The following is a 14,621-nucleotide window of genomic DNA, read 5'->3' as shown; positions in this document are numbered from 1 at the left end:
AGTGGTGGTGGTAAGTAGATTTACTCAAGTACTGTACTAATATTGAGGTACTTAAGTATTTCCACTTTGGCTTCTTTGTAATTCTGCTCCTCTACAGTTCAGAAGTAAATCATGTACTTTTCCTCCACTACATGTATTTAATACCTTTAGTTACTTTACAGATGTGGATTCATGATGTGAAATATAATCAAGTCTTAAATCAGACTTTAGTTCCACCTGGAGTAAATGTACAAGCTACCCTGCAGTATACTACTTTTACTGATCTGAGTACTTCTTCCACCTTACACGTAATTGGGGCAACAGAACTCACGAGTTAAGGAAGTTGAAAACGGTGCATTTCTCCGTATGAATATGATGCCTTTTGGCCAGCTGATGGACAGATTGCTCGTGTTTCCGCGAAAATCCTTATGGCAAACAAGCATTGACCACATCGAGCCTTGTAGATTAGATTGTCACTTTTGAATGCTCTGTTGTCCTCCGGCAGATCTCTGTGTGCACGGTGCTGCAGCGAGTCTGTGAGCGAGCTGCCCCCCCCCACACAGACAAGAGAGAGAGAGAGAGAGAGAGAAAGAGAGATCTCCGTACCGAACACGTTAGATGTCAAGGGAGATGTGTGCCTCATCATACTTTGTTGATTTGGGCATTATAGCTGAAAGACTTGTCGTGGGCTCGTCCACTTTTCTTTTAACTGCCGGTTGTGTTAAAAATGTGTCCATTTTATTGATTTTACGAGCAAACAATGTTTGTTTACAACTTCTTCCCAAGCTTCACGCGCCCCTCCTGCAATAGCGCTGCACCCCTCCTAGGGGGTGCACCCCCAGGTTGGGAACCACTGGGTTAACCTGTGGATAACTAGCTGTTCAGGTCCTCTCAAGTCTATTTCTGGAGGGAACGGCTGTCTCTGGTTTGGTTGGTTAAACAAATTGAAAAGTTACTGTTGTGGTTCGGGAAATAATTACAAGTATTTTACTGTAACGTAGAATCTCGGAACTAGTTTAAATTTCTTCAATCTTTTTAAATTGAAGTCAAACTGACAGGTGACACAGTGGGACCAACTGACTACAATTTCCTTGTGAATCACAACGCCTGTCAAGCACTTTGTTTATATTGGCTTTCACTGCTTCCCAACTAAAAGTAATCTCCCATTCAGGATTTCTTTCCGGGGAAATGAAGCCTCTTCCTGGGGTTTCTTTTACACATTCTAACTCAAATTAACATCTACTATTAGCAGCGGCTACTACAATTCCAAGCCTTCGTGATTTTAATAAGAGCTAAAGGAGTGTTTGTAACACCCAAGAAATGTTTGCACAAATACTTCCATCGTCATAACTTGTTTTTATGCATCTCTAAAACAAAATCTGTGTTATCTCTGCCGGTTTAAATCTCGTACAGCGTATACTGTTATTACAGACATGTCAGACCCATGGGAGTATGGGAAATGGTGTTCAATTAAAGGCCACTATAAACCACATATTGTTAAACAATGATAGTAGGGTGATTCAAGGAAAAAACTGTAAAGCTCTTTTTGCTGATGCTGGATCTTTGTTTCATTTTCCACTTTTAAAATGTCTTTTTTACTAAAAACCGAAAGCTCTGCTTTACGGCGGCCTTATTTAATCTTCTTAACTAACACTTCATGTACCTTATGACGGGTTTACGGTTATCTACATAAATCAAACCCTCCTTTGTGTTTTTCACTTGATCCAACAACTCTGCAGAAACTTTGCAGATGAGGATTTTGTCATTTGAACAGAAAGAGCATCTTATGCAATCTTGCATCATATAAAGAAGTCTGGCAGTGTGCCTGTTTGGCTCCTGTCCAGTAGCTGCTTCACTCTGGGTGAATCTTACTATGCAGCTCTATTAGAGAGAGAAGGATTGGTTTGAAGAAAAGAGAGTAGGGCGGATACAAAGTTACAGGGAGGATAGTTCCTTTTTGGAAACCCAACTTGGAATGATCTGTAATTCCTCAGACCTGCCTGATCATACGTCTTTTACTTTAGAAGAGGAATTTGCACTAAAATCCAGAAACCTGCATGTATCTGGCTCCTTCTAGTTTCCTCTGTTGATGTACAGTTGAGTTGGGGGAGGGGTGGGAGGTCCCGGCTGTCTTTATAATCCTAGGGGAACAATGCAACAGTCCAAAGGGGGCCTAAGCTTCTTAGAAATAGCCGTTTCTTCCCTCCTGCCCATCAGGCATTCAAACCCTGCTCCCTCTCCCCCTGGCCCCTGTTGACGCCATATTCTGAATGGACGGCCTTCAAATGTATGTCAAAGATCCAACTTTATGCAGATGGTGCTAACCTGTTATAAAGGCTTCAGATATGCTAGATAGTCCCTGACAGAGTGGACGTTTTGGGAATGTTTCATGGCTGCTTTTTTCTTTTCTTACACATTCAGTGTTTCATGGAGACGAGGGACCCAGTACTGCCTTCATCTCGCTCAGCCATGTATTTGAAATCGTGCACCCTTGACTGCCTTCATCTTCCATGGCATTTACTCATATCTTTTTTTGAATGCCTTTTTTCCAACTTGAATTCAATGCGAATTATTCCAATGCAAATGTTGGGGAAAATGTCCGTCTACATTGCCTTTTTTTTGCAGATTTGTATCACTGTGCCTTTCTAACCATATTATAGGACTCCGTCATGATGCTGTCTTTTCCTCATTACACCATGGATACTTGTTCCCTGCCGTGTGTAGCCCAGTGTGATGTTTTAGCAGGTGTATGCAGTACATATTTGAGCTGTTTATTTGTTTAGTGGGCAGCCGACATTCCTGCCCCGTGGGGCTGGCCCCTCTCCCCTCCCAGCATGCTTTGCTCCACCTGGATGGCTCCTTATAGGCAGCTGTGCAACCATGATGTGTTTTTCTCCCTGCTCCCGAGGGGTGGAGGGAGAATGTTGAAAACCACCCAAAGGTGTCACATGATATAGATGTAAAAATGATTGTAAAGAAACTGATATATATATATAGATGGTGTATAACAATAAAGTATGTGTGATGTGAAAAGGATCTATATCTCGGTGTGTTTTCTTTACTTGCTTTCCTATGTAGTGAGACACCTGTTTTCAGTTTGTCCATGGGAATACAATATCCCAGGAACAACACGATTAAATGTCATATTTGGCACATAAATCCACACCGACTCGATGATGATCTGATCAGATTTCGGAATTTGTGGAAAGTATTTTAGTACATTTAATACAGCATTTCCACTTATCGCTACTTTTTTACACTCCATTACATTTCAGAGGCAAATATCCTACTTTTTACTAGTGTAGTACTCGAGACCGGTCTTGGTCTCGAGACCACTTTTTAAAGGTCTTGGTCTTGTCTTGGAATCGACAGCATTTGTCCTCGGTCTCTCGGTCTCGGACCTATAGGACTCAAAATTCTCGATAATTTGGCTACACAAACCACACATTTGACTAATTTACTGTTTTTAAATGAAATCACTTTTTGAATAAATATGATGACGTTGAATTTATATGTACTGTTTGTATGTGGGTCTTTTTATGATGATGTGGATCTTTCAGATCAAATGTATGGTTTCTTCCACATTTTATTGTAAGTGTATTATGTAGTGTTGGTTCCGGTCTTGGCTCAGTCTCGCCCTGCCTTGGTCTTGACTTCGTCTCGACCTCTTAAAGTCTTGGTCTGGTCTTGGTCTTGGTACACTCCGGTCTTGGTCATGACTTGGTCTCGGTTAAGGTGGTCTTGACTACAACACTACTTTTTACTCCACTACATTCATTTTACATTCACACCAGTTTCTGCATATAGAAACACATACTACTAATCTACACAGTATATCTCTTACCTACATTTGGTCCACATTGACAAACTTAAATGCTCTTACATGTGTCAAAAGAGGATCATTTAACCATACATTTAACCAGTGTAATATAATAGTGTGAAAAGATTCATTCTGCAAAACAAGTACTGTTGATACTTAGCTGATAAGTCATCTGTATTTTTATTTTATTCCGAAATGGGCTATTTTAAGTAACATTTTAAAAGCAGGGCTTTTACTTGTAGTGGAGTGTTTGAAGACCATGGTATTTGTGTATTGTTTTCAGTTAAGGATCAGAGTATTTCTTCCAACACTAGATTTCGGTGGTCAAAGCTCAAGGTCACTGTCACCTAACGAAACACTTGTTTGGGCATAAATCAAGAATTTGCACGCTAATAATGTTACTTTCAAAAATATCCCTATACTATAAAATGAAGTGATGACATTTTAGCAGTGGTGGAATTTAACTAAGTACATTTACTCAAGTACAATGAAGATGTACTTGACTTCAGTGTTTTCTTTTCATGACACTTTATTCTTCAACTCCACTACAATTGAAAGACAAATATTGGAATGTTAACTTCCCAACATTTATTTTACAATTCAAGTTAAGATGTTTACATAAAAAACAAAAGTTTCTAAAAAATGTTAAATGTTGTTGTAAATGAAACTAGCCAACAGTTTAACCTGTTAAACCCCATCCGCCCGCCGGCGGGGGGGAAAACGCATCATCTGCAGGAAACAGCGTCTGAGGGCTTCTTAATATTTAATAAACTATGAATGTTTCATATCCATGTAACAGGAAGAAACTCAGCTAACTGATGATATGAACCATTTTTAGCAAAAAAAAGCACAAGACTAACGCTGAGCCTCTGAATTAGCCCTTAGCGAAAAAATGCTAACGCCGTATAAAACCCTTATTACGTATCGTAAATGCAAATCCAACCCATCGATTAGCATCGTGAGATTACACAGATTCGATAGGTATCTGTATCATCACTCCATGATCAGAACTCGCGAAATGAGAAACAAAAACAGACATCACACCACGTAGCATTAGGTAGCCAACACGGCAATATGTCTTACCTTTGTTGTTTTCTGATCAAAAGTTGTCTTCAATGGCATTAAAACGATAAAAACGCTGCTGAAGGTTAATCCATAGGTTAATCCAATGTGTCTGTGTCCCTTTGAAATGATTTCTGATAATCCATAAGCAATAAACCTACTTTTCCGGTTTCAGATTTCAGAGCGTAAGATAGGTTTCGCTTTGGGCAAACTGCGTGCGCATAGCCCCCACTTCTCAATGGTAACGTTAGTGTGTATGTGGAAATTTCCCTTCGATTCTATTGGCTCTAACGGTTCAAAAGAGATGTCAATCATCAAAATCGACCAATGGGTTCCAGAGAAACGGCAAAAACGCCCATTTCCACCCAAATGACCCCAGAGGTGGAGTTTCTTTTTCTAAACCTCTCTAAAAAGGTAAAATGTCACTTGTTTTGCATCAATCTTGATACAGGGTACTTATTATATGTTGTACTTTGGATTCCTAAAGCTTTTAGTCTACTAACCCATCATCCAAGGGTTGTTTTTACTATAAGTAAAAAATATTTTTTGGACGGACACTATCATTTACAGTTTTTTACTATGTAAAATCTGAATTTTCTTTAGAATAAAAACATCTATATTGATTCTGACTTTTCTACATCCAACTCACAGGTTTATCATTACTTTGAGAATAAAGATTATTAATTTAACCCTTTTAGAAGGGAAGATATGGTCATTTGTTCTGGAAATGTCATTTTCGAGCCTGAGACCTAAAAAACAGGCTTGGGGCTTAACAGGTTAAACAAAGAACAGCTTAGTCGGTTCGTCAACTAGCCAACAGAGATAATTAATTATCGTTTACAAATATCTAAGTAATTAGATTTGTATCACTTATCTAGTTACATATGTTTTCCAAACCTTGCTCCTCATTGGAGAACTGAAACATAAGACAAATATTATATGTGTTTGTTAAAAAATAATAATATCGAATAATAAAACACTTTTAAGAACCATTCTGCATGATTAGTACTTACATTTTTTGAAACATTTACATACATTTTAATAATAATAATAATAATATATGGGACTTATATAGCGCTTTTCAGGAAACTCAAAGACGCTTGAGTTTGCATAATTCTATACTTTTACTTTAGAATCTTTGTCAATGCAGGATTTTAACTTGTAACAGAGTATTTGGACAGTGTTGTATTAGTACTTTTACTTGAGTAAAGAATCTAAATACTTCTTCCTCTCCATTTTAGACACACATGGAAGTAAACGGCATCTTAACTGGTTGGGGGGGGCATACATGTACATACATTACAAGGCTGTAATGATAGTCATTTCAATGACAGCTGTTTGAACTTAACCGAACCTGAAAAGCCAAATGGAGTCTTTAAAAACGTTGACAGATTTTCTAAGAAATGTGTACATCCCTTATATATACAGTCTATGGTACATCCTCATTGTTCCTCCTTTTCTCATAGCATGAGAAAAGGCCTCTCTCAACCCCCGCCCTATTCCCGACGATTTCTTTGAAGCCTCGTTACACAGCGGGGGGGATGTTTGATGACCCCCACCCAGACGCCTGGGGTCCTGAGGGCGGGTTGTTTCAACTCTTTTATACACTGTTACAACAGGCGGGTGTGATTTGGGTCTCCACCTGATTCTAAAGAGATGGCGATTGAAGCCGACCTCTGGGGGTGTTTATTGTGTTTGGCTGCGGGGAGATGGGCCTGAGTGTACCGGGACACACTCAGCCTGGACTGGGCTTCCCTTGATTGTATGAATGGACAGACTGACTGGAGTCCAGGAGCTTTGAACTCTACATTGTATGTGACTCTGAGCATGAACATGTTCCTTATAGGAGGTGAATGAGAGGCTAGTGCTGCTAAAATAGGTGAAAATGGCAGGGATTATTTAAAGCTACTTTTGCTGCTCTAGTGGTTATTTACAGCGGCATGATGGTCTCTGGGGGATTGAGTCCACATAAACTGTAGTGTGTGTGTTTACCGGAATGAATGAGTTACTTGTCACCCAGTGCAACAGTGTGACGCATTTTTTTTTTTTTAATACTTTTAGCCACGTTACGACACAGTCCATTACTTTGTTGCTGGGTGACACAGCTCAACTGCTATTGGTTGATAGACACATTTTGTACAAACATTGATGGTCGCCAGAGGATGAACCCTGCTAACATTGGTGATCCTCTGATTTCTTTTTTAGGGCCACTACGATATGGACATTTTGGTTTTTAATGAAATATTTCAACAAATATAGTGATATATAAGAATATTTCACAAATGGCCATGAAAGTATGTGCATAGTCCCCAGGGGATGAATCTTTTTACTTTTTAAATATTCAATATGGAAAGGTTTATTGTCATAACAAATGCAAAACTACGGTGTAATTATGTAATCTATGAAAACACTCAGATCGCAGGTTCCTCAACAGTGCAATTTACAAGAGATGAAAAAGTTAATATAAAAAACAACAATACAAATAACAATAGTGCAAGCTCAGGAAGCACTGTCTCTGAGTCTGGTGGTTTTTGTCCTGATGCTGCGGTACCGCCTGCCAGACGGCAGCAGACAGAACAGTTTGTGGCTGGGGTGATGGGGGTCTTTTGTAATCCTGAGGGCTTTCTTCCTGAGCCGCTGGGAGTAGAGGTCCTCCATGGATGGCAGCTCCGTCCTGGTGATGTGCTGTGCAGTTTTCACCACCCTCTGTAAAGTCTTAAGGTTGTGGGTGGTGCAGCTGCCGTACCAGGCCGTGATGCAGCCAGTCAGGATCCTCTCTATGGTGCACCTGTAGAAGGTCAGGATGCTCTCTATGGTGCACCTGTAGAAGGTCAGGATCCTCTCTATGGTGCACCTGTAGAAGGTCAGGATCCTCTCTATGGTGCACCTGTAGAAGGTCAGGATGCTCTCTATGGTGCACCTGTAGAAGGTCAGGATCCTCTCTATGGTGCACCTGTAGAAGGTCAGGATACTCTCTATGCTGCACCTGTAGAAGGTCAGGATACTCTCTATGGTGCACCTGTAGAAGGTCAGGATACTCTCTATGGTGCACCTGTAGAAGGTCAGGATACTCTCTATGGTGCACCTGTAGAAGGTCAGGATACTCTCTATGGTGCACCTGTAGAAGGTCAGGATGCTCTCTATGCTGCACCTGTAGAAGGTCAGGATACTCTCTATGGTGCACCTGTAGAAGGTCAGGATACTCTCTATGGTGCACCTGTAGAAGGTCAGGATCCTCTCTATGGTGCACCTGTAGAAGGTCAGGATGCTCTCTATGCTGCACCTGTAGAAGGTCAGGATCCTCTCTATGGTGCACCTGTAGAATGTCAGGATGCTCTCTAAGCTGCACCTGTAGAAGTTGCAGAGTATCTGGAGTCCATTTTGAAGGAGGAAAAGAGCTGCTGTCTAACTGTTTTAGTGATGGTGTTTATGTGATGATTCCATGTCAGGTCCTCAGTGATGTGGACAATAAATTGGCATCACTACCGTTTAGCGCCACTATAACATTTATATTTTGGTTCCCATCATCCTCCACTGTATTTTTTGTGCTAAATGAACAAATGTTAACATTCTAAACTAAGATATTTAACAATATTAATTTGTCAATTAAAGCATGCACAAGGTATACACTTCTAAATCAGTGCTAGTGTAGTAGTATTCTTGTTGCCACTTTCATACTGCAGGCACTTTGTGTTCCTAGATGTTGTCCAGTATCTCCCACTCCTGTGTAACCTTGTGCATGCTTCAGCATAATGCCTTTCCTCCAGTGGTGTCCAGTCAGCACAATACATGAAGCTTGTACCAGTTCCTCTGCTTTCTTTGACTTGTCAGTGCCATGCAATAATGGTAAACATGTGCACAGGAATTATGGGAAGAAGTCGGGGTCAAACTTGGTAATGTCATTATTTGTGTTCATTTTTTTCCTGATTAATCGCAAGCTTTAACATTGACAAGTCTACTAAATAATAAACCTGAGCAAGCTTTCAAAATGGTTAGACACCATTTATTTACACTGATTTAGGTGAACTGTTATATAAGAGGTAAATATCTCCTTGGGTGTTTCAAAAAAACTTTGATGAACATCTAACAAAACATTTACCAGGTCTACCGGCAGTTCTTGTATGATATCCAAAAATAGATGTCCATTGACATAAAGCGTTTAGTCTGCCCCATTGTGACCATCAATGAATCAGAGAGATGAAAAGAAGAAGATGAAGAAGAGAGCAGCTTCTTATTTGAGAACTGCTCTTCCTGCTGTCCTACTGTTCTTGCTTTACATCAACAAGCCAAAAACCCCACCAGTTCTCCATACAGGCAGCAGATATATAAACAGGAACATACAATGAGGGGCCCTCTTCCTCTGAGCCAGATGCTCTTCCTCCTGTTTTGCTCATCTCTGCTCTTCAGCATCTCTGATCTGAATGTTTGCTGCTTCAGATATTTCAGACAAAGGACTTCCCCCCCATGTGATCTATGTTTTGACTTGAATGCTAAACTGCTTTGCTGCGAGGCATTTGTGAGCACACTTTAATTCACTGGATCATGTCCATACAGGCTGCACCATATTTTCACAACATTATACACACAGGCACAGTTAGTAGTGACTCCTAGTACACATTTCTGTACTTCAAACTGTAATTTGCTGATATAATAACTTACACAGTCCATTTTATGCAAAATAATGTTTCAAGACTTTCCAAAAAATACAGCAAAAGGTTTATGGAGTTGGACTGGTGTACATAAAAGCACCATTCTGCTGTTTGGGCACATTGTAATGGCTTTACAGAAGAGAGATGACAGGAAATGAGGGCGGAGAGAGAGGGACAGCCATGCAGAATATTAAGGCCCCGAAGCTTGACACCAACCAGCGTTACAGTTCACGGTTGCTTTGCATCTGTTCTGCTCCTTTTTTGAAAAGAGAACTCGGTATCCTGGAGTAAAAGATACCCCAAATAAATGAAACAAAGTAAAGCATCATTTAATTCAATAAAAAAGGGATAAAACACAATATAAAAGCATAAAGTTTAGTATAACGAAGTCTTGTTTTGTTACGTTTCCTAATACGCATCTAAATGAAAGGTTATCATCTAAAGAGTTTCTTACATCAGGGGCTTTTTTCGTCCTTGCATGTCAATATGTTTTTCTCAATTATGTTTGCTTTTAACCTTGTTCCAAGGTTGATTTTTATTAGCTGTTGAACAGTGAATAAAGGCATTAAATAATCAAGTTTTGGGTACTTCACTGTTACGTCAAAACCAAAACCTATGGTCAAAACGTCCACTAGCCTACTAGTTACTTGAATTAACAACAACACAGAGGCTCCTTAGTTTGAACAAAGACAGCAAACTTTATTGTTCCTTTCAACGTTCAAGTCAAAGGCAGGGTAGATGCTCTATAGAAATCTACATGAATAAGCGATGTTGCGTATCCGTTTACCAGACAGAACTCTAAATCATTCAGAGCATTTAGCTAAAGTAAATAAATAAGTGTGGTAGCTTGTACGTAGTTCTGATGAGAAATATTTGCAGATGAGTATTCCGAATTTTCGTGTTGATATGCATCATGCCGCTAGTGCCGAAAGGGCTAGCACCTTAATAGATTTTTGGCTGCTGGGGCAATGGTAGGCTATTAGCATACAAGCAAACAAGCTAGCAAAGACGTGTTGACACATCCAACAGACATGGAGGAATGTCAGCCTTCATTTTTAATTGCGTTTTTTGCTTTGCTCTCCTGAGGAAAATATCTGTCTCTTTATCTGCTAACCTACTAGCTATTACCTTTGTCTGTTTGACGTTTGGTGCTGGGCGGAATTTTACTAGTTTGTGCTGACAACAACTGCCTGTTATTCGCAGATAGAATGGTTAAACCAAAACAGAACAGGTGCAGCTGGTAAAAAAACAAAAGAGTTAGCTGTAAATGCTAAACACCTGTTAGCACTGAGTGGAACTGTATGGTTAAAGGAGATAGAACACCGATAACTTCACCTGGAGACTAGCACCCCAGTAAGGTCTGACAGGGATATATATATTCCAGCTAACAAAACACTCAGACTCACCGTAAACCAAGGGACACAGACAAAGTTTAAGATAAATGTATTTGTATTACATTTAGTCAAAATAAGAAAATAGATAAAAACTAGCTAATGATTTAACACCATATGAAATAATAGTTTAAAATATTATTTTGAAGAGGCCCATAATATGCTTTTTGGAGATGTCTCTTTCCTGTAGTGTGTTATAAAGGTCTTTGAGCATGTAAATGATCTGAAAAGGCCCAAACTTCCTGAAACGCCTTCATTGGACTCCTTTATTTACTTCTGTACCATAATGTCATCACTATGTAACACTTACGCTTCTATTTCAACACAGTCTCACGGCATTTCGTGTTATAGTCACGAAATTAATCTATTGATTCGTGTTCACCAACACGATTTCGCCATTTTTTTCGTGTCACACAGAACGATTTTAAAAGCAATGTAAATAATAACAAATTAGAAGGAAAAACAGATAAAAAAAAATACAGATTTCAGTATTCTGACACAGAACGATTTTAGAAGCAATGTATTTCTATTGGTAGTATGTTTCGTGCCTGCACCAAATAATAACAAATTAGAAGGAAAAAAAGATGACAAAAAATACAGATGTCAGTATTCTGAGGCTCTGAGCTACATTTCTTTTCCTCACTGACGGCAAAAAAAACTCCGACATTATACAATTTAAAATAAAAGGGATAGGATTAGGCTTAGGGTAAGATATTGAGTAAGAACATGTTTTTATGAACCACACAGCTTCTGGTCTTCCAAGACCCGACCGGACAAAAAGACGTGGTGCAGGCACGAGACATACTACCAATAGAAATACATTGCTTTTAAAATCGTTCTGTGTGACACGAAAAAAATGCGAAAATCGTGTTGGTGAACATGAATCAATAGATTAAATTAATTTCGTGACTATAACACGAAATGCCGTGAGACTGGGTTGTCTATTTGCTAAAATGTCACAGTAGAGGCACACAATAATATGAACCTGGAAATTAGCAGAATAGAGCCCCTTTAAAAATAAATGAGTTAGTATTTCAAACTACTACGTTTTTATCAAACATACGAGATAATAAGAAATTATTTTGTAAACATTTTCATTATATTGCAAGAGTTAGTCATTATTTGGAGAAAGTTTGACATTAAAATGAATGAATCTCTTTTTTCATCACATTGGCAAAAAAGGGCTTCATAAGACTATGTTTTTTTGTGACAGGAAGGAAACAACAGTACTTGGAGTTTCAACCACAATGTGGCACAGGCAGTATGGGAACAATAAAGAGCTTTTTGAACATTAAAGCGTGGAGACATGTCACAGTAGAGCCACTAAATACAGATTGAAACAGGGGGATAGAGAGATGACACGTGAAGGGACTGCAAGAGGGATTTGAACCTGCATCTGCCACAGTAGTGACTGAGCCCCAGAACTTGGTCTGCCCGCTCTGTATCTGTAATACTGTACCTATATCTGTCCCGGGCGATTGACACTTACTGTTAGGTCCTAAATAAAAGCAGACACACTAGGCACAATACCACAGAGGATGAAAAGACCCATCCACTGGAAGGAGCTTCGTATCTTTGGGGAGCTTACTACATGGGCAATCAATCACATGTTCAAATGTACCTCATAGTAGCGAACAATGGACATATTTTTCCATGTAAGGGTCTTTCACAGGGGAATTAACAGGCACAGTCCAACCCCCTGCTTGACTGATACTGTTTCAAAGCATTTGCTGCTGATAAAAAGCATGTTAAACTTAAAAGGCAAAAGCTTTATTCTCAGCAAGAGCAGACACTCTGACACGTGTAGCCTAAAAAATGCTACTCTTTCCACCTATGCATCTCTCAGACTTTCCAAAAACATCAGAAGATATATTAAGCAGTACTACAAAGTTCTGGCGCTATTGCCAAATGTTGTGTTGGGGAAGGTTGTTTACATGTTTGTGCTTTTGATGACTTCAGGGGTCAGCCTACATCCAGATTCCCTGGGAGAGAAGGGGGAAACGGAGTGGATGTTACTACAGCTGCAAAAAATAAAGGAGCTCTCCCACGCCCACTCCACAGAGTCACAGCTTTGTTTACCGAACCTTTTACCCTTTCATATTTGCTTGTAAGAAAGTTCCAAGTGAAGAATTGTATAAGTCATTGTTATATTTATTATCAGACAATAGTAGCACTGACACCCAGCCTCAGCCTCTAGACTGTGCTTCCATTGTGAATGTGCCTGTGGGAAACCTGATGATTATTGTATGACACAAAACAGAACACCTTCTGCAGTTACGTTTAAGATAAAGTGTAAATACCTGAGTATTATATATACAGTCGGCCGTTCACGGAAACAACCGATTATGACCGAGAAATGATATCATGAAAGTTACGGTGCTTATTAAGCATTTTAAAACGTATGTGGTAAGTTGCCAAAGTGCTTTGTTTTGAACGTTCATCAGTATTATCATCAAAAAGAGAAATATGAACGTTAGTTTTTACTGAAATGATCAAATAAAGTCAACATTTCACAGTCTTTACTGAGCTGTGTGGGGTTTGTTCAACTTTTAAAAGATGTTTGAATGGTGATATACACAGTGATAGATGTTAAGGACTAACGTTTATAATAAATACATTTGTATTGATTTTAAGATCTTTTCATACAATCATATGTATTGGGATCATTTGTATTAATGTGGACCGGAGGGAGAGGGTGACGAGCATAAGTTTCACTTTCCTTTTTTATTTCAATTCCAACTTTGGTCACGAAGAATATGTTTCTCTGTTGTCCACGTTCATAAAGCATACAACAACAGCATCAGAGCACGGTGCAGAGTCTCTAGATGAGTTTACAGTAGTCCCTCGTTCTTATTAAACATCCATGTTGTAGTCCGCTGTATAGAAAACTGTAGTTTCCATAGTTTCCCCACAGCAGCAGACGCACATTTATGACCTCCGCTGGTGCATCATAAACACGTTTATGTTTATGTTTATTAAGGATCCCCATTAGCTTTTGCTCTTGACAAAAGCTACTCTTCTTGGGGTCCGACACTTAAAACAATACAACAATAATACAACAATAATACAAAAACATTCAAGACATAACTCCTGACATCATTAACAATATTAACAACATCACCAATATCATCAACAATTTCCAACATCATCAACAATCTCATCCACTTACAACATCAATCTCAGCCAAGGATGAGTGCACAAGACACCCACCAGTACAAAGCATGAGATCAGATTAAATTAGGGATCACAGCTCACAAGGGTACATGGTCATTAGTAGATGGCCCTTCAATCTCTCCTTGAAAGAGACTCTGGACTCTATTTCAGCAAGGTAGTTAGGCAATGAGTTCCATTCCTTTATAGCTCTATAAGTCACAGAAGATTTCAGAAGATTGGTCCTGGGTTTAGGTGCCAGTAGATGACCTGATGTAGCTTGTCTAGTCCTATGGTCATGCTCGTCTCTTGTGTAAACTATTTGATCATAAAAATACAGTGTTTTTTTGCTAAATTGGACATTTTTTAGAAAAGTGATAACACGAGATTGCAGACGTTTCTCAACCGGAAGCCATGATAGGTTTCTATGCATAACTCCAATATGAGTGCACTTCGAACAGTGGAGAGCTAGCCATGGCAGCCTTGTTTTGAGCCATTTGTAATTTCTGTATATGTGTTTTTGCTGCTGATGACCATATGACCGGACAGTACTCAAGATGTGACAAAACC

The sequence above is a fragment of the Trematomus bernacchii genome, unplaced genomic scaffold (genome assembly GCF_902827165.1).
Source record: "Trematomus bernacchii unplaced genomic scaffold, fTreBer1.1, whole genome shotgun sequence".
Classification (NCBI taxonomy): domain Eukaryota; kingdom Metazoa; phylum Chordata; class Actinopteri; order Perciformes; family Nototheniidae; genus Trematomus; species Trematomus bernacchii.
Note: the sequence above shows the minus strand (reverse complement) of the source record.